Raw genomic sequence first — 16,266 nt, forward strand, 5'->3', positions numbered from 1 at the left:
ATAGGTATTCAGCTTTTCATTTATTCAGTATTTGATCATGTATATAATGTGAACACAAGTATACTAAATGTAAATAGCTTTAACATCTTGAAAAAATATATAATCTCTCAGCAGATCAAATAATATAATGTATAAATCCTCATTCAATTCCCCACCCGCTAGAGTGTAGAACCAAGATGGCTGCCGGGTGATTAAGGGGACTCATCTGACTGGTTTGGAGACAGGCCTGGGCAACCTGATTAGCTGCCTGGGTCACATGCTGGGTGTTGGCTGTGGAAAACGATAGTTATGTTATTATAACTCTAGTTCTATGATTGGGCTTGTCCTGTCCGCTGAAAATTCAAACTATGCACCTATCAGCGTGGGCACCGCCCACATTTCCCACGGTATCGTGTCTATATAACGCGGTGTATACCGTCGCTCATCCTCCACGCTTTTCTTTCAGCATTTGGAGGGTACAGCAGGTGGGAAACTAGACGGCTACACCTACAACTATCGTTCTATTCCATGTAGGCTACGCCGTCTAGGCTTCACCTTATGGGCTATGGTGAAGCTGCGAGCGGAGCCCGATCAATGTACTCCTGCTGGAACCCAGTCAAAACGACTCAAGTCACCAGAGTGTAACCAGGGTGAAACAACATATTTTAGTTTTGATGAAATTTGATAAATATCACATATGTTTATGTTTGTTGGAGTGCAGTCAAATCGCATTCATTATGCTATTTTGTTTATTTTTATGTTATTATATATTGTAGGGGTGTAACGGTACACAACAGTCACGGTTCGGTACGTACCTCGGTTTTGAAGTCACGGTACGGTACAGGACGGTTCGGTTTATAGTTATGGTGAAAAAACTGATTGCTTGACAGAACGAACGTTTTGTTCGTTCTGTTTAAGTTTAATTAGTAACGAATTCAACACAACAGTTTTAGCTGTCAGTATGAAACATACAAATAAAATGTGTAACAAATATAAAAAATGTACTGCTGCAATTCTCCAATAACCCTAACATAAAATTAATGGAAAAAAAATCCAGTGTTAATGCTCAGTCTAGGCTCTTTAAGCTGGTATGTAACCAAGAGTATGTAAACTTTAAGGGTTTAAAGAAAATATTCCTGCAGCTCTCTAAAGCTCTGAAGTTCTCATAAATATAAATATCAATCATTAAATAAAAGTGCAACTGCAGCCTTAACTTAAATTACAGCTTATGTATTTTATAAAAAAAAGAAAATACTGCTTCAAACTTCAAATAATGCTCAAATTATAACAGTAATAATAACGTAAACAGTTTCAGCTTCATTCAACTTTCAGTTTGTTTTTTTTAGGAAGATTAACTTGTCAACATTGTGTGCAGAAGGAGGCAATGAAAACACCAATAGACCTGGTGATGGCATTTGCCCGTTCTGAATTCCCAGACAGGTGTAGGGGTTGATTAAATAGTGTAGTGAGCTGGGTTTGAACGGTTTGAACAACTTTTTTTCTTTTCGCAGCGGTGACAGTAACACCTGGATGGTGCCTTTTTAAATGCGTGTGCATGTTCGATGTGTTTCCATTTGCATAGACGATCGCTGTTGAACAATGTCTGCACACAGCTTTCGACTTGTCCACTCATCTTTCCCCATTGTGATAATTAACCTGGAATCCAAAGTTCTCCCACACTTGGGATTTCAATGACAGGGGCAGGGGGCATCTTCAAGCTCCGGTTTTCTGTTGTCGCTCGCCATGCAGTTCGCTCTCAGTTCGCTAGTAGCCATCAATCCACACACAGTCGCGATCGCGCTCTGCTACTGCTACTACGCAGAGTACGCGCACGTGCGAGCTGAGCCTAATAACGCTAAACGGTCCGGGGGGAACTCCGACTTCAAGTTTTAAGTTCCGCACCGCAAAACAAGCCTTTACATTCGCCATATTAACGCTATGTACGCCACATTTACGTACCGCGGTGTACCTTTGTAACCGCACCGAAGTGCCTGTACCGTGACGGTTCGGTTCAAATACGTGTACCGTTACACCCCTAATATATTGTGAGAATGCCGTTGGCTATCTGAGTGGAGGCGGGAATGTGGTCCTGGCTATGACGGTTTACATGACGGTTTACATGCGATGACATGATTTTCTTTGGCTCGTCCAGGTACCAATAAATGAGAAACCCTCCATTGTTGTCCAGCCGTCCTTCCACCCTTCCAATGCATAGACCAGAACACAACGCAGATAGACACCCGTTACAAGAGCACACTCAAAAAGCCAAGGAAGTGTAAAACACAACAGCTTAATAAAAAACGAATTCCTCCTAGATCAAGCAAGGCTAAGATCAAGAGAGAAAAAAGTGAGTCTGCAAAGACTCCGGCTCTAATCCGTGCTTCATGGAACCCATGAAAAGGAAAAGAAAAAACCAGAGCAACTAGGTTTCCATTAGGTCCGCTACCACCGGGGGCGGAGCTACGGAATCTGGCTCTCAAATAAGGGGTCTCTCTCGGCCGTTTCTTATTTGAAAGAAACGGCGGGAGTACCATACTGGCAAACAAACCCACCTGACAATTGGCGGGCCAATAGAAAAAACCCCTAGCCTGTTTTTCATTTGAAAAACGGTGGGAGAGTAAGACTGGTAGTCAAGTCCAACTCGCCAGCCGGCGAGAGGAAATCCAACCACGCCGCTTTAAAGAAAATGTCTATATTCTTAAGCCGTAAAGGGGGTCCGGGACTCCACAGAGTTGCCGAGTGAGCCCCTGGACATGTCTAACATGTAAAAACTGACAAAGGGGCCGGGGGAAGACCTAGACGCAGCCGCGCAGATGTCTTCCACCGAAACGCCCCTGAGTAGAGCCGTTCAAGCGGCCACGCTCCGTGTGGAGTGAGCTTTAACGCCCAACGGTGGCGCCAAGCCCTGCCGAGAGTAGGCTAGGCAAACACCCTCACATACCCAGCGAGAATACCGCTGCTTAGAGAGAGCGCGGCCCCTGCTAGCGTCGCTATAACACACAAACAACTGTTGTGTGGAGCGGAACGCGGCCGAGCGATTCACGTACATAGCCAACGCCCGAACCGGGCACAGGAGATGCAACTCTGCCTCCGCCGCACTAGAATGAGGCGGGGGGTGAAAAGCCTTAAGCACAATATCCCTCAACCGAAAATTCCCGGGGACAGAAAATAGCTGTCCTCGTTTAGCAACAAGCAACTCGGGCTGACAGACAGAGCGGTTAGCTCACCGGCCCGCTTGGCAGAAACCAAGGCCAACAAGAGCGCCGTCTTAAAGGACAGGGCATCCAAAGGGGCCTGAGAAAGAGGCTCGAAAGGATCCCTGGACAATCCGCGCAACACGGTGGGGAGATCCCAGCGTGGTGTAAGCACGTCTAGCCCCACGCAAGAATCTCTTGACCAGTGGATGGCTGAAGATCGGTCCACCATCACAGCCTGCATGGCCAGCCGAAACGGCTGTCGCAGAGACCTTGATAGTGGAGAAGGCCAAACCTTTCTCCAATAAGTTTAGCAGAAACGAAAGCACGCTTCCCACCTCGCATTGAGATGGGACAGCGTGGTTCGTCTCACACCAATTAGAGAAGGCGCACCACTTCGCCGCATAGAGGGAAGAAGTAGAAGGCGCACGAGCCCTCTGAATAGTGTTGATAACCGTCTCAGGCAAACCTTTGCCCTGCAGGATCAACCTCTCAGGAGCCAGATCAACAGCCGTCCCGAGACATCGGGTGGGTGGTGCACCGTCCCGTGGGCCTGTGAAAGCGCATCCGGCCTGAACGGTACCGGCCACGACGCCGACCGCAAGAGCGCGGCCAGCTCTGGAAATCACAGAACTGATCGGTTCTCCGGGGCCACTAATATCAGGGACAGTCTCTCCTGTCTGACAGTGGCGTGGGGATTTTTTTTGAGGAAGCCAAGTGAGGCCACACCTTTAGAGAAAATAGTGCATTGCAGCTTGGATGTATTTAATGCAACTACAAGAGCTATTTGAGCCATACCACCCTGAACACGCCCGATCTCGTCTGATCTCGGAAGCTAAGCAGGGTCGGGCCTGGTTAGTACTTGGATGGGAGACCGCCTGGGAATACCAGGTGCTGTAAGTGGTGTCGGGTGGTGGCCAATAGGTGGCACTCTTCCCTCTGGCCCCTTCACTCATCAATCCCGATGCCCCAGTGCAGTGATGGGGACACTGTGCTGTGGAAGGTGCCGTCCTTCGGAGGAGACGTAAAACCGAGGTCCTGACTCACTGTGGTCATAAAAGATCCCAGGACACTTATCGCAAAGAGTAGGGGTTTCCCCGGTGTCCTGGCCCAACCAGGCTACTTCAATCTGGCCCCCTAATAATCCTCCTGTACAATTGGCTGACTCATCAATTCCCTCACTCTCCACCTCAAGCTGGTGTGTGGTGAGCGTTCTGGTGCAGATTGGCTGCCGTGCATCACCCAAGTGGGCGCTACACACTGGTGGTGTTGAGTTAGGTCCCCCCCTTCTGTAAGCGTCTTTGGGTCATTGAAAAGCGCTATATAAATATAATGAATTATTATTATTGAGCGCCTGGTCATTTACCAGGATTTACACACGCCTGTAATCTGACCAACACGACACGCTCTCTCTCTCTCGCTCTCACACACTCACACACCCCCCCCCCCCCCCAAACACACACACAGTCCTCCTAAACATCTCATTAAATTACACATTTTATTATAAATGCAACCCTGAAGTATTTTTTTTTTACTTAAAGGGCCTTATCCAGTGAATTTTTCTTAGTTCACCGTTTTTGATTTTGTTGTATCAATTGTATCAAATCCTGCTACTACTCCCAGGAGGTTAGAGACTCACTCGTCACGGTCACGCGTAAGCTGCGAGGGGCTGAGCGTTAGTTATTGGAAACTGCAATATTAAATGAAACGGAACCCCCCTTATTGGCCTATATACAACAACAATGGCGATCCAAGCATTTTTGTGTGATACTGCACGTAGAGAAAGGCAGGAGCTGTTGATAAAAGTCCAAAGTAGATTTAAGACGCCAAGCTCTGAGACTTTGCTGTTTGCTGCAAGTAGAGTCTCTGAAGAGGCTACTTCGTCTACAGCTCTTCTAACGGCGAGTATAGGAACGGAGGTTTGTGTGTGTGCGCAGCCAGTCAGCACCCGCCATGGTGTGTGTGTGTGTGTGTGTGTGTGTGTGTGTGTGTGTGTGTGTGTGTGAATGTGTCCTCATTGTTCTTGTCTTTGGCAGTCTAGGCCATGTGCATAGGCTGGTGGTCAGTGGACTTAACATCAGTGGACTAAGTAAAAGAAGGGCCAGACAGCTAGCTAAGTACTGCTCAATATCAACTGTTATAGGGAGCATGTTCATCTGGAAAAGGAGATGTTTCCTGTACCCTTAATGATGCATTCCCATAACAAGATGTTTGTTGGTCAAATAGTTGTTGGATAATTCATCACATTTGGTTCCAAAAATGATATTAACTTGTAATGTGGAATCAAATGAAGTACATAAAATGTGTGTGTGTGTGTGTGTGTGTGTGTGTGTGTGTGTGTGTGTGTGTGTGTGTGTGTGTGTGTGTGTGTGTGTGTGTGTGTGTGTGTGTGTGTGTGTGTGTGTGTGTGTGTGTGTGTGCAGTGGTAGGCTGCTTTTTTAGGTGCGCGCACTATACTGCCCTCTCTCCAGCATAGGCATTTCTACACTGCCGGTTCGGTCGAGGCATGGCACGCCCGGCGATTTCACCGTCTTATCTCAAGTTTCCTGTGTAAAACCGAGGGGGTAAAATCCCCTGTTCGTCACGGCGCGGGCTTTCTTGGTTCAAGGGAGAATGCGGGGCTGCGCACGGAGTCTAGACCTCTTTAGAATAATTTGCATATTCCCAATGTTTTTATTTTTTTATGAATGAAGGCAACTCATGCAAGAATGAGTTCACGTCTGAGTATAGGCTACAAATGCGATTAACTCTTTACAAGTGCAAAAACGCCAACGTATTCTTTATTTTGCTGACCACTTTTGGGTTAGGGACGGGTTAGGGTTTTTTATCCCGACGAAAGCCTCGTAAGGACAGTTCCTCTGCGTCTCTCTCGTAGATCGCACCATCTTTCAACGTCTTTGTTTAATATGACTGCATCACCTTCTCTCACATGATCAGCAGCTCGCCTATTTCACTTTCTAACTGTTCATGATGATATCACTGCAATGAAGCAACACATGATCAGGCTTGACATTTATGTGATTAGGGCATACACTTGTTTATATGTACGTCTTTTAAGAGTCATCTAGTGCTTGTTAGGCATATGACTAAGCCAGCTGACGGACCTGCGTCGCAGTTCTAGATTCACTTTCATCAATGAATCAATCATCAGAAAAAATTGTCCCGAGGCCAAACTTAGTTGCCGACCCCTGGTCTAGACTTGAGGGATGGACATTAGTCGCATGTCTGCCTGTCTGTCTGTCTGTCTGTCTGTCTGTCTGTCTGTCTGTCTGTCTGTCTGTCTGTCTGTCTGTCTCCAGTGATACACAGTAGTAACCTGTCTGTCTGTCTACAGTGATGGACAGTATTAACCTGTCTGTGTGTCTGTCTGTCTGTCTGTCTACAGTGATGGACAGTATTAACCTGTCTGTGTGTCTGTCTGTCTACAGTGCTTCACTCTATGCAGTATTTCTTCACGGGGTCGTCTGGACTCACAACCTTCCCAGAATTTGTTGTTGTTGGGATGGTGGATGGAGCTCAGATTAACTACTATGACAGCAACACCCAGAGAGTAGTCCTCAAACAGGACTGGATGGAGCAGGTCATCAGAGATGACCCCGACTACATGGAGAGGAACACTGGAAACTATCTGGGTTACCAGCAGGCCTTTAAAGCCAACATTGGGATTGCCAAGCAGCGCTTTAACCAGACAGGAGGTAAGTTTATATCTAATGTCTGACCTCTCACATGGAGATATCCATCATTTAACCCCAGAATAAAGATTCACCATACTCCTAAACACACACACACACACACACACACACACACACACACACACACACACACACACACACACACACACACACACACACACACACACACACACACACACACACACACACACACACACCCACCCACGCACGCACGCACACACACACACACACACACACACACACACACACACACACACACACACACACACACACACACACACACACACACACACACACACACACACACACACACACACACACACATATACATACATACACACACACATACATACTCGACATAAGCAGTACTACAGAGCAGTACTTAGTGAAGCACTCAGTGTAGCAGTACTCAGTGTAGCAGTACTCAGTGTCGTAGTACTCAGTGTAGCAGTACTCAGTGTCGTAGTACTCAGTGTAGCAGTACTCAGTGTCGTGGTACTCAGTGTCTACTCAGTGTCGTAGTACTCAGTGTAGCAGTACTCAGTGTAGCAGTACTCAGTGTCGTAGTCCTCAGTGTAGCAGTACTCAGTGTAGCAGTACTCAGTGTCGTAGTACTCAGTGTCGCAGTACTCAGTGTAGCAGTACTCAGTGTCGTAGTCCTCAGTGTAGCAGTACTCAGTGTAGTTGCATTCAATGTAGTACAACAAGGCCTACTCAGTGAAGTAGAATATGAATATAAATTGAAGAAGAGGCCAAGGCCTGTTTTGTGTGATCCTGAGTGTCCAGAATACCGATATTAAATCAATATTATCTTATCATAATTTTATCTACTCTTAGACATATTTCATCTCATAAATTAATGAAAATTAGTGTAAAAGTTTGTATTAAAAATACAATATAACATAGTAACCTACAAATAAATGGCTAACTGCAAAATACAAATACAATTAAATTCACAGATTACGTAACATGACATATTGTTAATGTAGGTAACGGTGACTAATATTGTAAATGCCCCGGCCGCAGTGATCACTAAAGTCATATCACCTTTAATCAAGGAAACGTTTCGCGGGTCTGCAGGCTGCATTGTCGGCATGTAAACAGCAGGTGGTGCTGCTGTGCAGCCGCGTTCTAAACGTAGTATATGTTCCAGTCCGTTGGATCTTCATTCCCAACACACCAACGCACACACGTGATGCGTCCATAGGTATAGATATGTATATATACCCACTCTATTGGTCACATGAAGGGGTGAGGGAGGTGTGGGGTGGTGTAGGTTGTTGTAGGGTGGTGTAGGGCCGTGTAGGGTGGTGTAGGGCCGTGTTGGGTCGTGTAGGGTGGTGTATGTAGGCAGTGGCGCAAAAAGTGGGTATGCACTATATGCGGCGCATAGGGGCGCCGCACCAGAGGGGGCACCAAAGCGATGGAATATCGCGATGATCAATAACAGAGGGACGTCACTGATAAGGCGCCCCCCGCTCCTTCGCCTCCCTCCCCCCCTCCTCCCCACACGGCGCTCCAGTGGGCGCCGTGTCTGGAAGGAAAAGATAGGAACTTGTTTGTGGTTATTTTGTTTTACTTCAATCTCTATGCTAGTCTTTGTTTTATGTCAATAGAACCAGTAAAAACGGAGTTATAAAGTTGATACTTTATAACTCCGTTAATAATCCAAAAGTTGATAAATTAATAATCCAAAAAAATAAATAAAGATTATTATCGTATCTGAATCGAGACTGAATCGTTCTACACAGTATTGCGATGCATCAAAGGATCGATTATTTTTCCCACCCCTATTGGTTACTGTACTCCAACAGTTCTAACAGAGCTTTTTGGTGAAGCTAGAGTTGCTGACACGCGCCTTGTGGTGGGGTATAATAACTGGCAGTGTCTTTCAAAGATACTGAAGCACCATGAAACAAGTGGTTACCACATAAATGCTTATCTGATGTGGAAGGAATTGGCATCCCGCTTATGCCTAGGTAAAACAGCGAATTGCCGAGAGCCTGTTGACTTGAGTGATCGACTGCATACTCTTCCTTGCAGAAAGAAACCTGCCTCTGAGGGGGACAAAATGCACAGTTAGGACATCCTAGAAATTGACATTTTCTGGGTATCCTTGATCTCTTATAGCACGGTATGATGTTACACTGGCAGAGCATCATAGAAAGGCTGCCTCTAAAAAAAACACCGGATATCTGTCCTGGTGCACTCAAAATGAATTTTTTGATTCGATATCAGAGTGTGTTTTAGGTCAAATTTGTGCCCAGATCAAAGGGGGGGGGGGGCCTGCTATGTGTCTGCAAACCCCCCAGAAAGTAGGCAGTTGCGCCACTGTATGTAGGGGGCGGTTGGGAAGTGTAGGGGGCTGGTGGTGTAGGGCAGTGTAGGGGGCTGTCGGGCAGTTTTGGGGGCTATAGGGTGGTGTAGGGTGGTGTAGGGTGGTGTAGGGTGGTGTAGGGGACTGTAGGGTGGTGTAGGGCATTATAGGGTGGTGTAGGGCGGTTTAGGGTGGTGTAGGGCATTATAGGGTGGTGTAGGGGACTGTAGGGTGGTGTAGGGCATTATAGGGTGGTGTAGGGCATTATAGGGTGGTGTAGGGGACTGTAGGGTGGTGTAGGGCATTATAGGGTGGTGTAGGGCATTATAGGGTGGTGTAGGGGACTGTAGGGTGGTGTAGGGCATTATAGGGTGGTGTAGGGGACTGTAGGGTGGTGTAGGGCATTATAGGGTGGTGTAGGCACTGCCCCCCTATACCTCAAAGAACTCATCACCCCCCATTCCTCCTCCCACCATCTCCGCTCTGGACAGGCCAACCTCCTCCAGCTTCCGAGGACAAGGCTCTGAACTATGGCCGCGCCTCCTGCTCAGCTGCACCCAGTCTGTGGAACGCTCTCCTGACCATCTAATGCCGCGTTTCCACTGCAGGGTGCGGAACGGATCGGATCGCAAAGGTGCGGTAGGGAGGGGGCGGTATAGCCCAGCTCAGTCCCGAGGCCATCTAAGGGATTATTAGACTGTGGATTATTTTAAAAAAGGCCTAAAAACCCATGTTTTTATTTATTTATTTTTTTTTTTTGCATTTTTCTCTTTTCTTTTAACGTGCATTGTAGCACTTTGAGATCATTGAATTGATATAAAGTGCGTTATAAATAATAATAATTATTATTATTATTATTAGGGTGGTCTAGAGGGCTGTAGGGGAGTGTAGGGTGGGGTAGGGTGGTGTAGGGTGGTGTAGGGTGGTGTAGGGGCTGTAGGGTGGTGTAGGGTGGTGTAGGGTGGTGTAGGGTGGTGTAGGGTGGTGTAGGGGCTGTAGGGTGGTGTAGGGTGGTGTAGGGTGGTGTAGGGTGGTGTAGGGGCTGTAGGGTGGTGTAGGGTGGTGTGGGGTGCTGTAGGGTGGTGTAGGGCGGTGTAGGGTGGTGTAGGGAGGTGTAGGGTGGTGTAGGGGCTGTAGGGTGGGGTAGGGTGGTGTAGGGCGGTGTAGGGTGGTGTAGGGGCTGTAGGGGAGTGTAGGGTGGGGTAGGGTGGTGTAGGGTGGTGTAGGATGGTGTAGGGTGGTGTAGGGGCTGTAGGGGGTGTAGGGCGGTGTAGGGGGTGTAGGGTGGTGTGGGGTGGTGTAGGGTGGTGTAGGGCGGTGTAGGGTTGTGTAGGGGTGGTGTAGGGGGTGTAGGGTGGTGTAGGGCGGTGTAGGGTTGTGTAGGGGTGGTGTAGGGCGGTGTAGGGTGGTGTAGGGTGGTGTAGGGTGGTGTGGGGGGGTGTAGGGTGGTGTAGGGTGGTGCAGGGTGGTGTAGGTGTAAGGATGGGCATTCGATTAGATTGTCTTAGTTAATCGTCGGGAGAATTAACAATACATTTTCGATCAATCATTTTTTTTTTTATGTTAAAAATTAACTAGTTATATGCTATATTCAAAATGCAATCAAAATACAAAAACACAGCGGGTTCTCCTCATTGAGATCTTCGTTATTAGGTGAACAACTCTTGTGGCAGTTAGGCCGGATCTGTTCAATGATAACCGGATCTGTTATTAATAATAATAATAATAATAATCAAAAAAAAAACATCATGTTATTACTTAACCAAAAATATATCATATGCCAAATGTAACTCAAAAATATCAAAAAAGGCAGAGAAAGAGGGTCATTGTTAGCCTACCTAACAATGAATTAGGCTTATTAACAAAGCTTCAGAAAAAAGAACCAGTAACTCACGTACCACTTCAGCACCAGTCTACTGATTTTTGTTGAGAAAGATGAACGTGTTACGGCTCTGGGTCAGACGCGACCGCAGCCTGGTGACCGTCAGACCAGCCGCCGAAAACACCCGCTCTGAGGGGAGCGACGTTGCCGTGATGCAGTCCGGGCTAACTTGGGAAGCCGAGGGAACCCTATTCCATGTTCCTGTGTTAATTGAATGTTAATGAAGAATGAAATACAAGTAATCTCGCCCTTTCTCTTTTCCATCTCTCTCTCGCTCTCTCTCTCTCTCTCTCTCGCCACCCCCCCTCTCCCCCCCCCCTGTCTCTCCCCCCCTCGCCGTCACTTTCTCTCTCTCCCTCTCTCACTCCCCTCCTCTCTCTCTCTCTGTCTCCCTCACTCACTCCCCCCCCCCTCTCTCTCTCCCTCTCCCTCTCCCGCTCTCTCTCTCTCTCTCTCTCTCTCTCTCTCTCTCTCTCTCTCTCTCTCTCTCTCTCTCTCTCTCTCTCTCTCTCTTTCGCTCTCTCTCTCTCTCTCTCTCTCTCTCTCTCTCCAGAGCGTCCGCGGGTGTCTCTGCTCCAGAGGAGCCCCTCCTCCCCAGTGGTGTGCCATGCTACAGGCTTCTACCCTGACAGGGTGGTGGTGTTCTGGAGGAGAGACGGCCAGGAGCTCCATGAGCAGGTGGACCCCGGGGAGGTCCTCCCCAACCACGACGGGACCTTCCAGGTCAGCGTGGACCTCAACCTCACGGCCGTCCCACAGGAGGACTGGGGGAGGTACGAGTGTGTGGTCCAGCTGAAAGGCATCGAGGACATCTCCACCCCCCTGGACCCCGCCCTCATCAGGACCAACTGGGGTAAGACTGGTGTTGGAGGGGATGGAGGTGGGGAACACATGTCTCACCACCTCCACCTGACCTCATCACAACCACTGCCAGGTGTACCTGGACACTGCTGAAGCTACTGGGTAAACACACAGCTCTCAGGAGTAGCTCACTGCAGCAGAACAGGGTGGATTGTGGGTAAATTAGTTATATGAATTGGGCTAGGCTCAGATCAGTTCCTGAGTGACCCTGAGCTCCAGAACTGATTCTAGAGGCATAGTTACACTGACTGTAAGAGCCATTTTCCTGTTTTTTAGTTATGTTGTAATGTCTGTGTTGACCACTGAGTGGTGTTGCCGTATTGCGGGTACAGGTGTAAAGGGGACGTCATTTGGGGTACCTCTGTTGTTTGACCCCGGAAGGGCATACGGTTTTTGACCGCAAGAACTACGAAGGTGTTGTTATGTCACTGAGGATCAATGAATGTATTCCGTATTCCCATGCAATTGGTGTTATCTTGAGGAAATAAACGGGTTGTAAACCAGAGACAATCGCATGGATCAATCATTGCTTCACGTACCTGCATAGTACTGGAAACATCAACACAGCGCGTCAACCAGGTCACCCGGGAGTCAAAACACACGGAGCACACATTGGATGTGGCTCGTATACTGACGTTGTGTTAGTCGTGTGTGTAGCATCACGTGACGTTGACATGTGGTTCAATGATGGAGGGATGAATGTGGGAGGGGCTCTGTCCAACATCTATTATTACACAACTGATTGTATTTGTTTGATGTACCTTCAGAGGACCAGAGTGGCCTCACCATCCCCATCATCATTGGGTTGCTTGTTCTCCTCCTCGCTGCTGCTGCTGCTGCTGCTGCTGTTGTTGGAGTCCTTCTGTACAAGAAGAGGAACGGTGAGTGGATCAAACTCTCCAGGAGGACAGACACCTGATCTCCACCTGCTCCTACTTCCTGTCCCCTTCCTACGATCTGATTGGTTGTCTTCACCCACTGGTGGTCTGGTGGTAGAAACCTCTCCACCTCTGAATGATGAACCTCCTCCAATGTCCACTGAGATGTTGTGGCATTAAGAATATGAAAGTATAATAACATGAGGATATTCACCACTGTTACAAGACTAATCATTTCTCTTGATCCTTAGATTCGGACAAGCGTCACAAACCAGTGATTACAATTTTTTGTTCTAATGATTAACACCACTACCAACACAGAGACCTTGGTGACTGTCTAGCTCACTGGACTATACAGCTCAATAGATTTAGATACATCTAGCTCACTGGACTATACAGCTCTATAGATCTAGATACATCTAGCTCACTGGACTATACAGCTCTATAGATCTAGATACATCTAGCTCACTGGACTATACAGCTCTATAGATCTAGATACATCTAGCTCACTGGACTATACAGCTCTATAGATCTAGATACATCTAGCTCACTGGACTATACAGCTCTATAGATCTAGATACATCTAGCTCACTGGACTATACAGCTCTATAGATCTAGATACATCTAGCTCACTGAACTATACAGCTCTATAGATCTAGATACATCTAGCTCATGACTTCACCTCCCATTCTGATACTTCCCAGGTTCTGACACCAGCTCTGAGAACACTGAGGGGCAGAATCCGGCTCCTGAGGCCCAACCTCTGACCACAGTCAGTACTTTACCACTTTACAATACTTATTCAGAGTCATATGTTTACAGTTATATTTATTAGCAGCCTACTTTATCACAGTGATAGTAATACTTTAACAGTTCTTTATCACAGTAATATATTAACTGTCATATTTTACCAGTACTTCATCACAGTAATATATTAAGAGTACATCATCACAATGATAATGTGTGTGATAATGTTTGATGTTTAATCCTGACTTGTGCTTCTTTGCTGTTAAAGCTTAAAGTTAAATCATGAAGAGGCTTCTCACTTTCATCTTCCTAAAGCAGGATGCAGTTTTGGGACTTCAGCTAACTAAAGATGCTATATTTGCTTAATTACATTAACGTTCATACTTTATTTTGATAAAAAACATAAATCCGTAAGAAGTATAAATCAATTAGATCTCTGTATTTTTGATCGATGGATTAATCCTGCAATCTTTCACTGACCCTTGGAAACCATGGCAACATGACCCCGCCCTGATGGCCATTTATTTATTTTTTTTGTATACATTGCATTGCCACATAGGCTAGCACAATCGAGCTAGGCTGCTTTAGCTTCATGCTCTTTGTTGTGTTTTCTGTGTTCTTTGGGGAATTGGATCATATATACTTTGGTTATTCTGTCAATAAATTACATAAAAATTTAATATACTTATTGCTAAATTAGGTTTACCTACTTTGTTTAGAGGTTAGGTTTATTATTAAAGGTTATAGGTTATAGGTTAATCCTTCGGATTAAATTGAATAAATTAAATTAAAATACGAAATTATTATATTTGGTCTTAAAAAATTAGAAGTCATCTGATACATTCACAAAAACATTTATTAATGGCATTTATGATTTTGATTATAGCCTTTTATTTATTCTGTATTTGATGATATCCTATGATATACAAACACAATCATACTAGATGTTAATAGCTTTAATATCATGGAAACGGATATAATCTTTCAGCAGATCAAATAATAGAATGTATGAATCCTTATTCAGTTCCCACCAGCTAGCGTGAAGAACCAAGATGGCTGCTGGCCAGGACTGGTCTGACTGGTTTGGAGACAGGCTGCCTAGGCGACCTGATTGGCTGCCTGGGTCACATGGTGCGCTGAGTGTCAGTACGTACCTCGGTTTTTAAGTCCAGTACAGTACGGTACGGTTCATAGTTATGGGGAAAATTAAAAAAAACTGCTTTTTGGCAACAACGGAGAATGGCTGTAGATCAGCCGCAATGAAAACACCAATAAACTTGGTTATGGCATTTGCATTTCTGAATTGCCAGACAGTGGTTGTTGAAATAGTGTCATGAGTTGGGTTTGCACAGCTCATTTTTTTTTCCACAGCAACAGTGCTAGTAACACCTCGATGGTGCCTTTTCAAATGCGTGTGCTAGGGATGTGCATTTCTGGCAAAAATACTATTCGATAGTATCCGACAGTTTTCAAATAATGTTCGAAAATCAAGAACCCCCCACGCACGCACGCTCCTCGGATACACACACGCAATGACACAAGGAGCGGCTTTTATGATTTGTGTGAAATCAATCTGTTTATTTCAGCAACTGCGCCATCAACATTCAACATCAAAATTATTTCGACGTGGGCTTAGGCAGATAGACCTACATGCGCCGAAAACGGATCACTATTTATTTATTTATTTATTTATTTATTTAACTAAACACAGCCTGCATGACGGTGAACTAGAGACGTCAAAAATATAACTTCACACAATGTGTCTTTTTACAATTTATTTGTTACCAGCATTCGTAGTGTTGATCCGCAGAGAAATAGTCCGCCGAAGACGTTCACGTTGCTTAGCAACCGAGGACGATATTCACCACCTGACGTTGTGAAGGCCCATGCAAGTCAACGGAGCGTTCAACAGCATTGAGAAGAGCCGTGTAATAAATAACGATAGTCACATTCATTATTCGATATTCGACTATTCGACTATTAGACGATCGTTGCCCGCTATGTACGCCACTTTTATGTACCGGGGTACACCTCTGTAACCGCTCCGAAATGCCTGTACCGTGACAGTTCGGTACAAATACGTGTACCGTTACACCCCTAGTTGTAATGAACTGTATTGTAAATGTTAATAAACCTTTGATCCTGCATGCTCTAACTTTCAATTCAGTTTTTTATTGAAGTCAGATCGTATTTTATTGTGTACTATAGGTGAGATTATCGTGTTGTGTACTGAAAGTCAGGTTGTTTCATTGTGTTGTGTACTAAAGTGAGATCATCATTGTGTTGTGTACTAAAGTGAGAACATACACACACACAGACACACTCTCGCAACCCTGACTGGAAACGGAATTCCTTTATTTTCTAAAAAAATTTATTTTAAATAGTCTGGCCGAGCCCCTTGCACACCTTGGCCCCAAGGCTGCGGCGTAGGGTAGCCACACACACACACACACACACACACACACACACACACACACACACACACACACACACACACACACACACACACACACACACACACACACACACACACACACACACAAGCCGATGTGTTGACAATCTTTTAAAGTTATATTGCATCTATATTCCATTTTGACGACTTGGATCACAGAATCAATGATTGAGAGTGATGTGTTGAAAGTTGACCTCTGTGTCATAACATCTGAAGCTATGAGCTCCGGCCAGCAGGCGAGGGTATTTCCTCCTTCAGCAGCAG

General features: G+C 45.9%; 1 protein-coding gene, 1 non-coding gene and 1 pseudogene across 2 annotated transcripts in view; 2 read left to right on the plus strand and 1 right to left on the minus strand.

Annotated features, from left to right (window-relative positions):
* LOC132451379 (uncharacterized) overlaps positions 1 to 16,266 on the minus strand; it is a 291,272-nt gene that overhangs the window by 159,376 nt on the left and 115,630 nt on the right.
* The window catches only part of LOC132451399 (class I histocompatibility antigen, F10 alpha chain-like), a 108,732-nt pseudogene that overhangs the window by 21,380 nt on the left and 71,086 nt on the right, over positions 1 to 16,266 (plus strand).
* On the plus strand, positions 3,958 to 4,076 carry LOC132451767 (5S ribosomal RNA). Its single transcript, XR_009524218.1, has one exon. It is a non-coding gene; the product is annotated as a 5S ribosomal RNA (ribosomal RNA).

This window comes from Gadus macrocephalus, chromosome 22 (genome assembly GCF_031168955.1).
Source record: "Gadus macrocephalus chromosome 22, ASM3116895v1".
NCBI classification, from domain to species: Eukaryota; Metazoa; Chordata; class Actinopteri; order Gadiformes; family Gadidae; genus Gadus; species Gadus macrocephalus.